The sequence below is a fragment of the Meriones unguiculatus genome, chromosome 14 (genome assembly GCF_030254825.1).
Source record: "Meriones unguiculatus strain TT.TT164.6M chromosome 14, Bangor_MerUng_6.1, whole genome shotgun sequence".
In the NCBI taxonomy this organism is placed as follows: domain Eukaryota; kingdom Metazoa; phylum Chordata; class Mammalia; order Rodentia; family Muridae; genus Meriones; species Meriones unguiculatus.
In genome coordinates, this window is record NC_083361.1 from 27,728,433 (window position 1) to 27,743,550 (window position 15,118).

The window sequence follows — 15,118 nt, forward strand, 5'->3', positions numbered from 1 at the left end:
GGCGTGGGCCAACCTGGCTGCAGGTTTCCCCAGGGTAACGGACTGTGCAGCCTCAAACCGTGAGCCAAGATAACCCTCTCCCTCCACCAGGTGTTTTTTTGTCAGATGTTTGGTCACAGCAGTGTGAATCCATCTTCCTTAAGGATGTGGCCACGGGTAGGTTTCCCAGGCGCTGGGGGGGGGGGGGGGCTCCCACACCTGCATACATTTAACTATACTTAGCGGGTTATAACAAAAACAGGAAGTTGAGAGGGGAACCTGTTGAAAAGGGTATGGGAAGCCTATAGAGATCTGCTTCCTCCTTCTAGGTTACAGCCCCTACAAAGTCTCCCCAAAACCTTGCCACCAGCTGGGGGCCAGGTGCTCAAACACCTGAGCCTCTGAGGAACACTTTACATACAATCCATAACGTCCCCAAGCGTATCATATTATATCATGGTCCCTATAAAGCTGGATTACCCAGAAACCAGGACATCTTGCTGACAGCAAGCGGGGGTTTGGTGGTCGACTCAAGGAGCAGAGCTGGGCACACTCAGTGCGGCTGAGCCTCTGAGGGCTGCTGGAGTTGTTGCCTGGGAGGAGAGCTCACTTCCGGGATGATGCCTGGGCTTGCCAGTGTGTTAATTCCATTTCTTCCCAAGTGAGTGTTTTTAGGACATGAGCTAATTATAGCTTCTCCTAAGTCTTTTGCAGTCTGTTTCCTGTTCAAGTACTGAATTAGTCACCAGAAAGAGTCTCCAGCAATCTCCCGTCCCTGCCTGATCTCAGCCACTGGGAACATAGGGATGCTGGACAGACTAGGGCAGATCCCAGTGGGGAGATAGGAAGAGGAGGGTAGAGGCTTGGCTGGAGGGCACAAGGGAGTGTCTCCTGTCCCCCATTCTCTGTGAACTGTGGCTCTTGGTCCTGGGGTTTGCTCAGCCTTTGGAGCGGCAGAAGCTGCTGAGCACCTCCATTCAACTGCATAGTTTTGCCATTACTTGATGACCTATTTGCATCTTTGCTGAGGATTTCCTCTCTAGCCATATATGGTGATTTCACTGCCCCACAAACTGAGGCTTCATGCTGCAGCAGTGCTAAAGGATGCTGCCAGCTTGGCTCTCTCCTTCCCTTGCCTTAGGTTTGTGAAAAAGCAAGCAAGCAGACAAACCTTTATACCCAGTGCTTTTCATGCATGGCTGGTGCCAGGAACTAACCGGTTGCTTCTGATGGGAACTCCCTGACAAGCTGACTTCTTGTGCCCACAGGTGCTTGAGCAGCTCCTGCACCCAGGGAGGAGGAGGGGACTCTAGCCAGGGATTAGCAAAGCTCCATCCAAAATCCTTTTTGCTTTCTTCTGTCTTTTCCCCAGCTGTCTCTGGCCTTGAATGAATATCCTGACTATGTGTCAAGGTATCCATTGCCAAAACTCTCCACAAAGCCACTGCATTGGGTACTTTTCTTGCTGTGACAAAAGGCCTGATAAAAACAACCTGAAAGAAGGGTTTATTTGTTTTTCTTTTGGCTCATTCCATCATGATAGGTCCAGCACACTGCATCTGCGGTTAGAGTCAGAGAGAGGATGCTGGTGTTGAGCTGGCTTTCTCCTTTTCTGTGCAGGAGGAATAGTGGCATCCTCAGTCAGGATGGGTCTCCTCGCCTCAATTAACTTAATTTAGAAAATCCATAACAGACACAGGCAGGGGCTTGTCTCTTCGATTACTCTATATCCTGGAAAGCTGACAATCAATATTACCCATCACAGCTGCCAACCTTTCCTAGCCACCTTGAGTCTTAAATCCACCCTCGATCCCTGCTGAAGGAGCACAGAGCAGGGCTTCCAACCCTGAGCTCTCCAAGGAGGGAAAAGAAGTGGAAACGTCTATTTGAAAAGCTTATCTTCAGGTGGCCAGCATTTCAGAGACAAAAACCATTCTAAATTGGCTTTACCACCAAAAAGGGACTGGTCCCTGGAAAAAAGCTTCTGGGAAATGACTCATTTCAAGCTATCTCCTTGGGATCTTGGGAACGTACCAAGCCAACCTCAGGTGGGCCAGGTAGCCAGGGAAGCACCTATTCTGTACCAGGCAGCTTCCTGGCTGCTGTGGAAATAGATACTCAGAAAGAGCCTTTAAGAAGGTGCCTGAGCTCACATCACCCTTGGCTCCCATTTGGAGCTGGCATGCAAATGAGTACCCTGAGTGGAAGAAGAGGAAGAAAGTGGGTATGAATCTCATTTGCCAAGCACCAGCTTGGACCCAGACGTCCCAGGGCCACTCCTGAGCCGTGGCGCATGCCAGCAATCTGGCCCAACTATTTTTATATTCATTTGGTTTCCATCCTAGAAAATTTATTACAGGCTGTCTTCCCACAGAACACACAGGATTACATCTTGGGAAGGACAAGAGCTCAGAAGACGCCATCAGGGGTGGCTGAGTCAGGCTTAGTCAAGGACAAGCTTGCTTCAACCAGGACTGAGTCCCAGGAGAGAGGGATATTTGGGGAGTAAGATCGGGAGAAGGGGTGTGAGGGCCTAGCACAAACTCTCTTTCCTTAGGGCTATGATGATGGATTTTGGAAGCAAAACACATCTGAAAAGGACACCTTTAGCCAAGCTCCTCCACCCTCCCTCCTCCCCCTTCTCACCTCCCCACCTTTCCCCTCCTGCCCCTCTTTAAAAAACAAAACAAACAAACAAACAAAAAAAAACAACACCAAATCAGCTCCCTTAATCCCTTTCCCACAGGGACTTACCAGGCAGCAGGGCTGACGAGAGTTTCTTCTAGAAATTTGTTTTTAGCTGCCCAGTATAAGAGCAAAGGAGGATGGGAGAGATTGCTTGGCTGGCTGTCCCCTCCTGCATGAGGAGGACGCTGTGAAGTATCCTCAAGCCTCCTAGTCCATCCCCTCAGGTGAAGCTACAGGCAGCTCCCAGCCCCCATCACCTCTGCAGCCAGGCAAAGGATCACACACAGCCTCAGGGAGAATGCCCCACAGGAAGGATCTCTTGATTACATAGACTATCTCCCACTCTGTTTTTCCAACAGTGATTCACCCAAGAGTCATCAGAGCAGCTGATGGGGACCATGCCTGTGTCCCTGCCCAGGCTTTGATCCGGGTTACATAACTTCCTCGTGCTGATCTGGGCTCAGAAACTGGCTCTCACTGCTGTTCATCCTGAAAACCAAAGGCAGAAAACTACAGGCCTGAGGGTGTCATTACATTAGACTAGGCACGATGGTGGCAGCAAAAGCCCTCAGGAGACAGAGGCTGGAGGATTGCTGCAAGTTCAAGGCCATTCTGTTGGTTCCAAGTCAGCCAGGGCCACACAGAAGAACTGTCGTAGTAATTACTTGGTGATAAAACACCGGGCAACTTAAAGAAGGATTTATTTAGACTTACAGTTCCAGAGAGAAGGGTCCACGAAGGTGGGGAATTGCAGCAAGACCTCCCCAAATAACATCACTAACAGGAGACCAAAGTGTTCAATATCTGAGCTTACAGGACATTTCTCACTCAAACTACCACAGAGATCTTGTCCCAAAATAAAATAAAATACAATAAAATGCATTCAGCCACATCTAAGCATGCCTCTTAGTGACACTGGGCCTTAAGGGAAAGTGCAAGGCTTTCAAAAATTCTCACTCAGCAGACCTCTACTGAGGACTGCTCATTCATGCTGTATTTACCGACTCTTTGCCAGTCTGTGGACCCTGTACCAGCTGTTAGCACCTCTGTATGAGACCTTAAAACCTGGCATGCTTCCTGAAGCTGAGGAAGGGAGAGGAGTGTGGTAAGAACTGTTAGGTGGCAAGCTGTGCTAATTCAATACAAGTTAGAGTATATAAACGCAGGTTTACTGGGCGCAGCTCTTAGCGGGTTCACTGGTTCCAAAGAACAGAGAAGCTGCCTTGTGATGGGAGACAGAAAAGTGGGGGGAGAGAAGCATGGGCAGAGAAGGAGAAAGGCAAAGCAGAGAGAGGGGGAGAAGAGGAAATGTAGAAAAAGAGAGAAGAAATGCAGAATGAAGAAGTGGGGGGGGGCCACAAAGTCTGGATTACATAGTGAAGAGCCCGGGGGGGGGGGGGGGGGGAGGGAGAGCTCCGCCCCTGGTCTGGAGAGTTCAGGTAAAGGGCAGGGTTCTCCAGCCAAACCCTGCAGTAGATAGGGATCAAGGGATGCTGGGAGAACCTGAAGGTCAGGTCCACCTTGGCTCAAAAGGCACCTCAGCTGCTTGTTTGGGGTCTGAAGCCCAACAGGGTGAACAGACCAAAAAGAGTATGAGAAATGGGAATTTCTGAGGACAAAGGCAAGAAAGGGACTCTTGGTGACTCAGTTCTGCAGTGAGCCTTGGCCGGGGGTGGGGGTGGGGTGGAGGACAAGGCCAGGTGGGACTGCAGGATGAGAGACCTCCCTCCCAAGCCCTTCACATGGACTGTACTTTCAAACCCAGCAACCACAGAAGGGTTTGGCTGACTCGCTGAGGGACTCAGCACAAAGCAACAAAGCTCGTGGAGAGTGCCCACGAGGAGCTGTTTACTGAGCGCTGACCACGTGGTCTAGTACTGTCTGCATAAAGATGTTCCAAAAAGGCGGGCTGAGGAAAGAAGCAGTAACCTTGAGAGGAGCTGTGACCCGGATTATTGTACCCAGAGGAAGCCAAATTTTGGCTCTCCTCTCCCTGAACTCACTGGCCAGACCCACCCTAAGTCAGACATAAGAATGTGAAGCTAGGATCAAGATGCGGCTCAGGCCACAGCCTTCTTTTTCCCCCTCTCAGACACAAACAGTCCTGCTCCTGAGACTTGTCTGGGACGTGAGTTTCCAGCAAAGCAGGTATTAGTGGCCACACAGCCTACTCCCTGTCCCCTTCCTTGACTCCTGCCTGGAAATCAGAGGGCCTGGCTGCAGGCTAACATTGTGAAATCTCCCCAGGCTCAGGGCTGAGGAAAGACTCCCACTTCTGCTGTGTAGACTCTGGCCTCCTCTTTAGAGACCCCATTGCGCTTTTTGTTTCTGGTACTAGGTCCTGAACTCTCCTTGGAGCCCTTATCATGCTGTTGCCTGTCTGTCTATCTGCTGTCTGTCTGTCTGTCTATCTGCTGTCTGTCTGTCTATCTGCTGTCTGTCTGTCTGTCTGTGACACTAGTAACTCTATTAATAAAATTCAGGCTTACTCACCAGCCATCTGCCTCAGTATACCTCTTGTACCCCCACCTGGGACCTTCAGTGGGGGAGGCTTAGAGGCTTGCCATGGTCTGCAGCAACCAGTGACATATTGGAGACAAGACAGAATGGTGTCCTAAACATGGTGGATGGTTCAGCAAGACCCTCCAGAGAGGTGAGGAGGAAGAGAAACACTGAGAAATAAGAAAGAGGTCACTATCTACAATAGGGATGAAAGGGGATGGTGGACGGTGACCCATCAGGCAGTTAGTCTAAGAGAAGGGGCTGCCATTGGACAAAAATGAGTCTTCCCAGGCAGCAAAGCTCCCACAGGGGGGAAGGCAGTTTCTCTATGTTTTCTCTATCTCTGCTCTGGGCAGAAATGCCACACATCTGGGTTTCCTCCTCCCATCTCCATTCTGTTCCGTTTAATGACCCCAAACACACTTCACTGGGAGCAGGCTTCCCTCAGACTGTCAGAGTTGCCAGTTTCATGCCCAGTCCATAGGCTAAAAAGACCGTCTTTATAGTTTTGGGGTTTTTGAGACAAAGTCTCATGTGGCCCAAGCTGGGCTCCAATTTATCATGTGGCTAAGGATGACCTAGAACTTCTGATGCCCCTGTCTCTACCTCTTAAGTGCTTGGATTATAGGCATACACCACCATGTCCATTTTATGCAGTGTGGGGGGATTGAACCCAAGGCCCCCCTGCATGCTAGGCAAGTGTTTTACCAACTCAGCCACATCATCAGTAATCCTTAAAAATCATAATTGAAAGCAACTGTTAGCTTTCTGTGCAGTTAACTGCCAGTCTTCAAAAGATATACAGACATGAATTTCTGATTAGATTTTAAACTCTGAACCTTTCAGAAGCTCTCTGAACTTCTGCTTCATTCTGTCCCCCATCTCTTCAAAAGAACTCAAGCAAGGGACTCAGTGCCTGGTCTAAACTGTGGCCACTCCTCATTAGCATCAAAAGAAAACAGAATGAGTAATCCCAGCACTCAGGGAGGCAGAGACAGGCAGATCGCTGTGAGTTCAAGGATCACCTGGTCTACAAAGAAGAGTCCAGGACAGCCAAGGCTACACAGAGAAACCTGTCTTGAAAACAGACAAACAAAACGATACTAGAAAATGGCAATACCAGTAAGTTCTAAGAGCAGGACTGTCCCCATCTCAGGAACAACCATCATCCCACCCACAGCTACCATAAAAGCAGTGATGTCCCCAGGGTACCTGGCAGGAAAAGGAAAAGGGATGTGGGAGAAAGGAGACGTTGTTTCTAGGTAGCATGCTGCTGTCCTGGGTTGCCCCGGCGATGATGGTTTGTGTGTGCAAGAAGTGGTACTGGTTGGTTCCTTGCTAAGCTTCTGTATGCTGCATTCTCTGACACCATGTCATGGGCAGGCGAAAGTTCCCAGAGGACAGCATTTGTCTCCTTGAGCGGCTGCTGTGAGCTGAATGCACACGTGCCTGGTGCCCTTTGTGAGTTCCATAGCTGAAATTGCACTTCAGCCTTACCACAAGCTTACACTGGACCTATCTGTGTTTACTCACTCATCCATTTATCCACACATCCATCCATCTACCAGTCCATTCATTCCTCTATCCATCCATCCATCCATCTAACCACCCTTTCATCCATGTAGCCACATATCCATTCGTCTGTTCAAATGTCCATCCATTCATCTATCCATCCATCCATCCATCTAACCACCCTTTCATCCATGTAGCCACATATCCATTCGTCTGTTCAAATGTCCATCCATTCATCTATCCATCCATCCACATATTCATTTGCTCACCTATTCATACCCTCACTTACTCATCTATCTCTCCACTTACCTATCCATCCATCTGAGTGTTGTAGGGGCCATTGTGGCTTCCTCTAACATCTAGCTCATCTCAAAAGATCAGTATTCTAAGCTATGGTTATGGCTGAATTGTCTTCTCCCATAATGGTATATCAACATTATACTTTGGAATGTGTTGTGGTTTGAATGTGAAGTATCGCCCATAGGCTCATGTGTTTAGATACTCAGTCCCCAGCAGGTGCTGCTGTTTTGGAAAGTTGTGACAGTTTTAGGGAGCACTTCCTATATGCATTATCTCTTTTATCATGTGCACTGGCACCAGCAGGATGGCAACATGGCATGCCCATGCCAAGGTGTACCTCCTTGAGCAATTATGTGTCACACAACAGATGGTATAAGGAACTGTATTGTGGAAAGAGCGGGGGGGGGCCTGGGGGGCTGGCAGGGCTGGAGAAGGAATAGATACAGTGAGTGAGCCATGAGGGCAGAGAAAAAGAGAGCCCCCAGGACAGACAGAGAGAGAGAAAGAGAACATGGGGGCAGAGGGGACCTGGAATACAGAGAGAGGGAGAGAGAGGGCTGGGCAGCAGGGATCTTTATATCCTACACACTGGTACCTAGCAGCACTGGCAAGTGATGATGTAAACAATTGCTAGGCCCCTGAAGGCAGGCCAGCTGAATCGCCTGTACACTAACAATTCTCTGCTTCCTAGCCTAAAGGACCCCTTGCCTCATGTTCTGAACTATGTCCCATTGAACTATAAGCTAAAATAAATCCTCTCATTCATAAGTTGCTTCTTGCCAGGTATTTGGTCACAACAATAAAGGTAGGTAGCATGGAAGCCAACTATTTTCATAAATAAGGAGTTTACAAAAGGAATCTACTTGAAATGAGGTCATTAAGGAGAGACTTAGCCTAGTATGTCTGCTGTTGTTATGAAAAGGGAACACTGGGAGGTAGACAGATAACACACACGGGGGATGTGAATGTGACTCCACAAGACACCACAGAGGACAGAGGGCTGGGTTAACACAGGATAACACCAAGGACTGGAGTGACAGCCAAGATAGGCCAAGTGCAACCAACAGCCCATACCAGAGGCCTACCCAATGCCTTCTGCCATGTTACAATGCACCAAAAAGGCCCTCCTTGGGTGTTGAACTTCTTAGTCTCCTACTCACCAAATAAATCTCATTGTTGTGACAACAGAGTGACAAACGCAACTTAAGGAAGAGTAACTGTGGCTCTTGGTTGAAAGGGACGCAGTCCGTCATGGAGGGAAAGGCATGGGGGCAAGCATGTGAGGCAGCTGGTCACACATCTGCAGCCAGATGGCGGAGAGACATGAATGCTTGTGCTCAGTTCTCTTTCTCCTTTCCCTCTTTTCATTCTGCCTGGAAGCCCAGCCCATGGGGTGGTGCACCCAAATTCAGGATGGATCTGCCTTCTTTAGTTAAAGGATTCTGGGAACTTCCTCAAGGACACACCAAGAGACATGTCTCCTAGGTGATTCTAGATCCAATCAAGGGATCCAGTCCCTCCATCTCCCAAGTGATGTCTGGAACTGCAGGTGTGTGACTCAGGGGTATAGTGTGAGGCCCTGGGTTTGACCTCATTACTGAAAAAAAATTAAAAAAAAATGGATGGGGGAGAGAGACCGAGGGACAGCAAAGATGACCCAGTTAGGCAGATCCTGTAGTCTTAGAAACATGAAGTCATTTTTTCAAACCAGTTCCTCCAATGATGACTGAACATCATTTATCCAGAGCCCAGCTTCTTAAATTGTGAATTGCAACATGTGTGGGCCGAAAAAAATTGACAGTAGTCTAAGGTTTCTGTGTGTATTATGACCGGACAAGTTGATTCAAAATCATATCCCTAACAGCCTCCATATGTTTCTGGTCTTGGTTCTGGACGTGCAAACACTCAAACTTTTCAGTGTTGAATGCTGTCACGCCAGACCGCTTCAACGAATACTGGGCGATAGACTTTGGCTCATGTCTGAGACTACTGTTTGTTATGGACTGCAGTGTTTTTATTGTATAGTTTTCCACTCTTTTAGAAACAATGGTTTAATTATGGAAGGCAAAGACTTTTGATATTTTCCTACCATCATGCCTGAGCACCTCAGCACATAAGTGTCAAATATCTTTAGTACTCATATTAGAATATTTGATTTTAAAAGTCGCATCTTGAACTTGTTCTTTTTCCAGGGGATCCGAGTTCCCAGCATGCACATGGCAACTCACAACCATCTATAACTCCCGCTCTATGCGATCCGATGACGTTAGTCTTTGTGGACACCAACACCCTACCCACATGTGTGTACACACAACACACATAATTTAAAACAATGACAAGAAATCCTTAACATTCAAAGGCAGTAGTCTCAGCACTGATTATAAAAATCAAATGAAAACGTTGATTAACTCTGAAAAATGTTGAAGGTGCTTTGTGCCCACAGCATCCAATAGTCAGTCTTGACGTCCTTCTGGAAAAACAAACAAGTTCACCCACCTCACTAGTATGCAAATTTTCTTTCTTCTTTTTATAGCTAAAATCATATGCATACTAAAGAATGATTGGGCTTGGTTTGGTTTGGTTCTAGATTTTGAGACACAGTCGCCTATGTAGCCCAGGCTGGCCATCAACTTGCTATGCAGCCAAAAATGAACTTGACGGTAGAATAGGCATCTACCCCCCAAGTGCTAGATTGCGGTGGTGTGTGCCACTCCGCATGGTTTATGTGCTTCTGGGTTCAACCCCAGAGCTTCGTGCATGCTGGCAAAGCATTCCACCAACCGAGCCCCAGAGGGTTGCTTTCAAATAAATTTCATCATGACTTGATATCAGTAAAATGTCTGATTTGCACCTCCATTTTAGAACACTATGTACCTGGGGTCACGTAAGATTTTCTTAGGTGTAAGGAGCTGAGAAGATTTCAGAAGCCCTGTGTAGATGACTGGTTAGAACAACAGTGGGGCTTTCTGTGACTGTCATCAGAGAGCCACAGAGCCCGGTCCCTGGTACGAGTATGAAGGGGATACTGGGTTAAATCTGATGCTCCAGGCATAGATGAGGATGTATACAAGGACTGGGTGAAAGGGGAGTCCTGCCCAGAGCAGCTCACACCTCTGCCATGCCAGTAAGGAAGCCCTAGGGGAGGCAAGACACTCTTATTTGCAACACCCTTGTTTTGCACTAAGTATGGAGCAGGGCCCTGTAGATATAGTTCACCTAAAACAATAGCCCCACGTAGTGGCGGATCTTAGCCCCCAATTTATAAACGAGGAGTTGAGTTTTCGTGGTCGGTCTAAAGAGCTCACGGCCATTGGCCATTTGCAGCAGAGCTGGGGTAAGATCCCCAGCTGCCACGCACCCAGACAACCTTTGGGCTGCAGGAGCCGCAACAGTCAGCTGCCCCTCCTTACTCGGCCCTGACTGAAATAGACCAGATTGCAGAGGTGCTATGGTCCTCACTGCCACAGCGGCAGCTATAAATGTTACAGAGTGAAACCACTGGCCTTGGCTGGAAGGAAGTGCGACATCTCCAGAAGCTGGGAAGCCAAGGTACAGGGAGTCCGCACCAGGATGGCAGGGGACAAGGCGCTCTGTGTTCACTGGGAACTTTGGTCCTTAGATTTCACAGGCTCCTTGACACATACCTTCTGGAATAACACCAGGGCCCACGGGACACCCTGAACCTCTCATTGTTTACACATCAGTGGCTGCTGGGAGCCTCCCCGGTCAGTCCTTGTGCAACCATCCTGGGAAAAGTGGAAAAAACGAGGCTCTGAGAAGTTGGCACTCAAACTGGGACTCACAACTTGGGGAGGGTTGAGAAACTTGTACCTTGGGGTCCCCAAGTGTGCCCATGAAGTGTCTGATGCTGACATGTAGGATACGTGTCCCTCAAGCTGTCCTCGAATGTGAGACCCCTGGCCTTAGTGTGGATCACGTGAGCAGAGCAGATGGCCATGGCCAGACTCCTGGACCCTGCTGGTGGACAGCCCTGGAAAGTACCAGAATGTGTCTGTGGGAAACTGCTCGGCACACCCACAGTGTGGCCTTCTCTCACCCTCAAGACGACAGGTGCAAGCTGAGATGTGTATCGTCGTCATCATCATCATCATCACCGTCATTATTTTAGCTTTGTGACAGTCTGTGGTTGGAGGTCACCCAACCACCCATCCAGGAATGTCGAAGGCTGTTATCATTGTTACTGTGGTTATGACCTGACCTATGTGTGTGGACAAGCACGCCGTGTACATGTGTGCTGTGACGGTCAGAAGGCAGCTTGTAGAGTCACTGTCCTCCATCCACCTTTATGTGGGTTCCGGGCACTGAATTCAGCGCCCCACCTCAGGCTTGCACAGCAGGTACGACAAAAAATAAGGCCTGCTGAGCTGGGTGGCTGCCTCTTTTTACTAAAAATTTGTTTTCTTGAGACAGGGTCTCAGGAAGTTCACACTAGGCTTGAACTTGCTATGTGGCCAACGACAAACTTAAACTCCTGCTTCTCCTTCCTCTACCTCCTAAATGTTGGGCCAGCAGGCCCAGCTCTGCTTTTATTTATTTGTTTATTTGTCTGTTTGTTTGCTAGAGCAGTGCCCCAAATCTTTCTTGCCCCTCGGCTCTCCATCACCAAGCCATGATTATTTTTAAGAGGACTGATTGCTAGGTCTTAGGCCAGCCTGGGCTACAGAAGTAAGTCTCCAACCAAACTGGTATGCAAAAGGAAGGCCTGTCTGAAAATAAGTAAGTAGCTTTCCAGCCAGAGCCGAGCGATGGGCATCTCTTGGGGCAACTGGCACAAGTGCTACAAGACCGGGGGTAAGAGAGAGCCCTTCCACATGAAGCAGAAGAGCAGCTGGATGGCCTGCTGCCGACAGGAGGGCTGACCCTTGCACCGAGCCCTGAGATTGAAGGTGGGGAACTTTTCCTAAGGCTCTGAGTGTCGTACTCGCAAAACAAGGATCATTGATGTTGTCTGCAGGGCATCCAATAACGACCTTGCCCACACCGAGATGCCGGCGAAGAACCGCATTGTGCGTATCGACAGCACACCATAATGACCATGTTACGAGTCCCGCTACGCACTGCCCGAGGCCACAAGAAGGGGGCCCAGCCGACGCCTGAGGAGGAAGAGCTTCTAAACAAAACGTGATCAAAGAAAATTCAGAAGAAATACCACGAAAGAAAAAAAAAAAAAAAAAAAAGAATGCCAAAATCAGCAGTCTCCTGGAGGAACAGCTCCAGCAGGGAAAGCTTCCCGCCTGTATTGCTTCAAGAGGGTCAGTGTGGCCCAGCAGAGGAACTGGAGCTCTGTCTGAGGAAGATGAAAGCAAATAAACCACCATCCATAGCTCATGTAATCAAGGTGTTTATTGTTCTATAATAAATAAGAGAATAAATGGGGTGACATCTTGGATGAGGGGGTCCTGCTCCACACTTGGTGCACATGTTTAATATAGCTCCTCGGTTAATTAACTCTTTTTCTAGCCAGAAAGTCTGAATGTGAAGAGTGACCTAAACTTTTGCTACAGTGGGGGAAGAACAGTATGTCAAAAATCCATAAACTGCCAAGACTCATTAAGGTCTCTAAGACGTCACTCATTTAGTAGGGGACAGTGACTCACCAGCACCTTTCTAAGGACAGTGACTAGACTAGCAATGACACATGGGAGACAGCTCAAGGACATGGGACACTTGTCCTGAACAGCACATGGTGCTGCTTTTAAATCCTTGGGGGATCCTGGTGATAACGGGCACGCTTGTACACAGAAAGGCCCCCTCTACTGTGGGAACAATATAGGATGGCCACCTGGAGGTCATAGCAGCTGACCCCAGGCAGAGCCAAGAGCCAGGCCACCTGGACCTAGTGTGGGCTGACCCAGATGGCTCCTTGCCCGGCCCAGATGTGTGCGAACATGCTCACTCACTGAGTCAATGTATAAAAGCGGAACCTCAGAGCCCTGAGGCTGCCAGTGAACTTAGGAGACCCGAGTAGGTGCACAGGTCAAACCGTCAACATGCTGAGTGAATGGGTGTTTGGATATTTCCAGAAGCAGGGAGCTCAGGACCTCACCGCTCTTCCTCTGCTATGTCTGGATGCAAGGCAGCATGCAGGTACAGCTTCCAAGCTCAGGAAGTTTGCATGCTGGTGGAGATGATGGGGAGAGAGGGGACAGACAGACAGGGATGTGCATGGCACACATGTGAACACGCAAAGAGAGATAGGCACGCGAGTACACACACAAACACACACACACACACACATATAACATTAAATTAAAAATGACCAAGCCGTTAACAACTTTCGGGAGACCTGTGGAGTACATGGGGTTCACCCTTGTGTCTGGATGGGGCCAGGGCTCCTCAGTCGGTGACCTAGGACCCCCCTTCTTCCCACCTGCCTCCCCAACCCACACGTGTTGTACCTCCCAGGCTGGTTGCATAACTGCCTGGCCTGTGCTCAGAGCCCAGCTCAGCACAGGGCTTGTAAAACCTTCCCTTGCTCCATAAAATGCCAGTGATTTCACAGCCAGGGAGTCCTGTTCTCATAAAGTCCCCACACCAGCAGGCTTGCATCTAAAAGTGGCCCGGAGATCGAGAGATTGATGTCAGAGCAGCTCTGGAGCCAAGAAGCAAAAGGCACGCAGGATCAGCCTCTCAGGAGGGAAGGGCCGGTCTACTCCCCGGGCTCTGTTAGCACAGGTACCATCCTCACCCATCCGAACTGCCTGAGCAGGGCCTCGGGGTGCTGACTCCACGCCAGGAGTCAAGAAAATGGACTACATTAGTTTTTTCCTCTTTTTCCATTTTAATATGTGGTCTGATGTATGCTTATGTATTGACCATACATGTTTGCATATATTTGGGCAGACGTGTGTGGGGGTAAGTGTGCATGTGTGTGTTCATGCATGTGGAAACCCGAGGTTGATTTTAGGAATCAACCTTGATCACTCAACAACCATATTCAATGAGTTTTCAGTCAACCCAGGGCTGTCCATTCCGGCTGCTCCAGCTGGCCAGCTTGCCCTGGGGCTTCCCTGTCCTTACATCCAAGGTGGGATTATGGGCAGGCTGCCACAGCCACTTGGCATTTATGTGAGTTCTGGGGATTTGAACCCCAGTCCTCAAGCTTGCATTTGCAAGTGCTTAAACCACTGAGCCTTCCCCTCTGCCCCTCACCACATTTGTGTTCAACACTGTTTGGGGGAGGGCTTAGGGTTTTAGTGCTGTGAGGAGACACCATGAACATGGCAATTCTTCTAAAGGAAAGCACTTAAATGAGGCTGGCTTACAGGTTAGAGGCTTAGTCATGGTGAAAAGCATGATAACAAGCAGGCAGACATGGTTCTCAGAGGGGAAACTTAGGTTCTACAACTGGATCATCGGGCAACAGGAAGTGTGTACCACACTGGGCGTGACTCAATATCTCTCTGAGACCTCAAAGTCCACCCCTTAATGCTGCACCTCCTCCAACAAGGCCACACTTCCTTCAGCAAGGCCACGCCTCCTAGTAGTGCTACTCCCTGGCAGCCTATGGCGACCATTTTCTTTCAGATTACTACAGGGGAGAAGATAGAGCTGTAAACAATGGTTAATTCATTTGGGGAAAGTTCCACCTACTCTTCACCTGCCTCCAGAGGTCTAGGCAATGGAAGAGACGGCCTGCAGCTCTCACCCACGAAGGGCCCCACACAGTAGACTCTAGAATCTAAGCCTGCCTCTGGCTGAGATTCTCCAGGTGAAGACTCACCCATGAGCAGAAGTATGGACAGAGCTACTCTGGAGACTTAAGAGGGAAGGTTACCTGAGCCAGGATTGAAGTCCAGCTTAGGCAACACAGGAAGATCCCATCTCAAACACACACTGGGAAGATCCCATCTCAAACACACACTCACACAGAGAGGAGGAGAGGCTGAGGTCGCCGCCAGCACACAGTCATTCACAGGAAGAGGCCAGGGATGGTGGCAGGCTGCAGAGTGGGAGGGTCGTGCAAACCATATAACTGCTGAGGGGTTTGTTTCTAGAGGGAAGAACTCTTGCACCAGTGAAACAAACACCCAGTTTTTAAAAACAAGTGAAAGATCTAACCAGATACATCTCCAAAGAAGAACCGCAGATGACAAAAGATGCTCAGTGTTACTAG

General features: G+C 49.0%; 1 pseudogene; it reads left to right on the forward strand.

Moving 5' to 3' along the window:
• Positions 1-11,747: 11,747 nt before the first annotated feature.
• LOC110540962 (small ribosomal subunit protein eS8-like) lies at positions 11,748-12,358 on the forward strand (annotated as a pseudogene).
• The last annotated feature ends 2,760 nt before the right edge of the window (positions 12,359-15,118 follow it).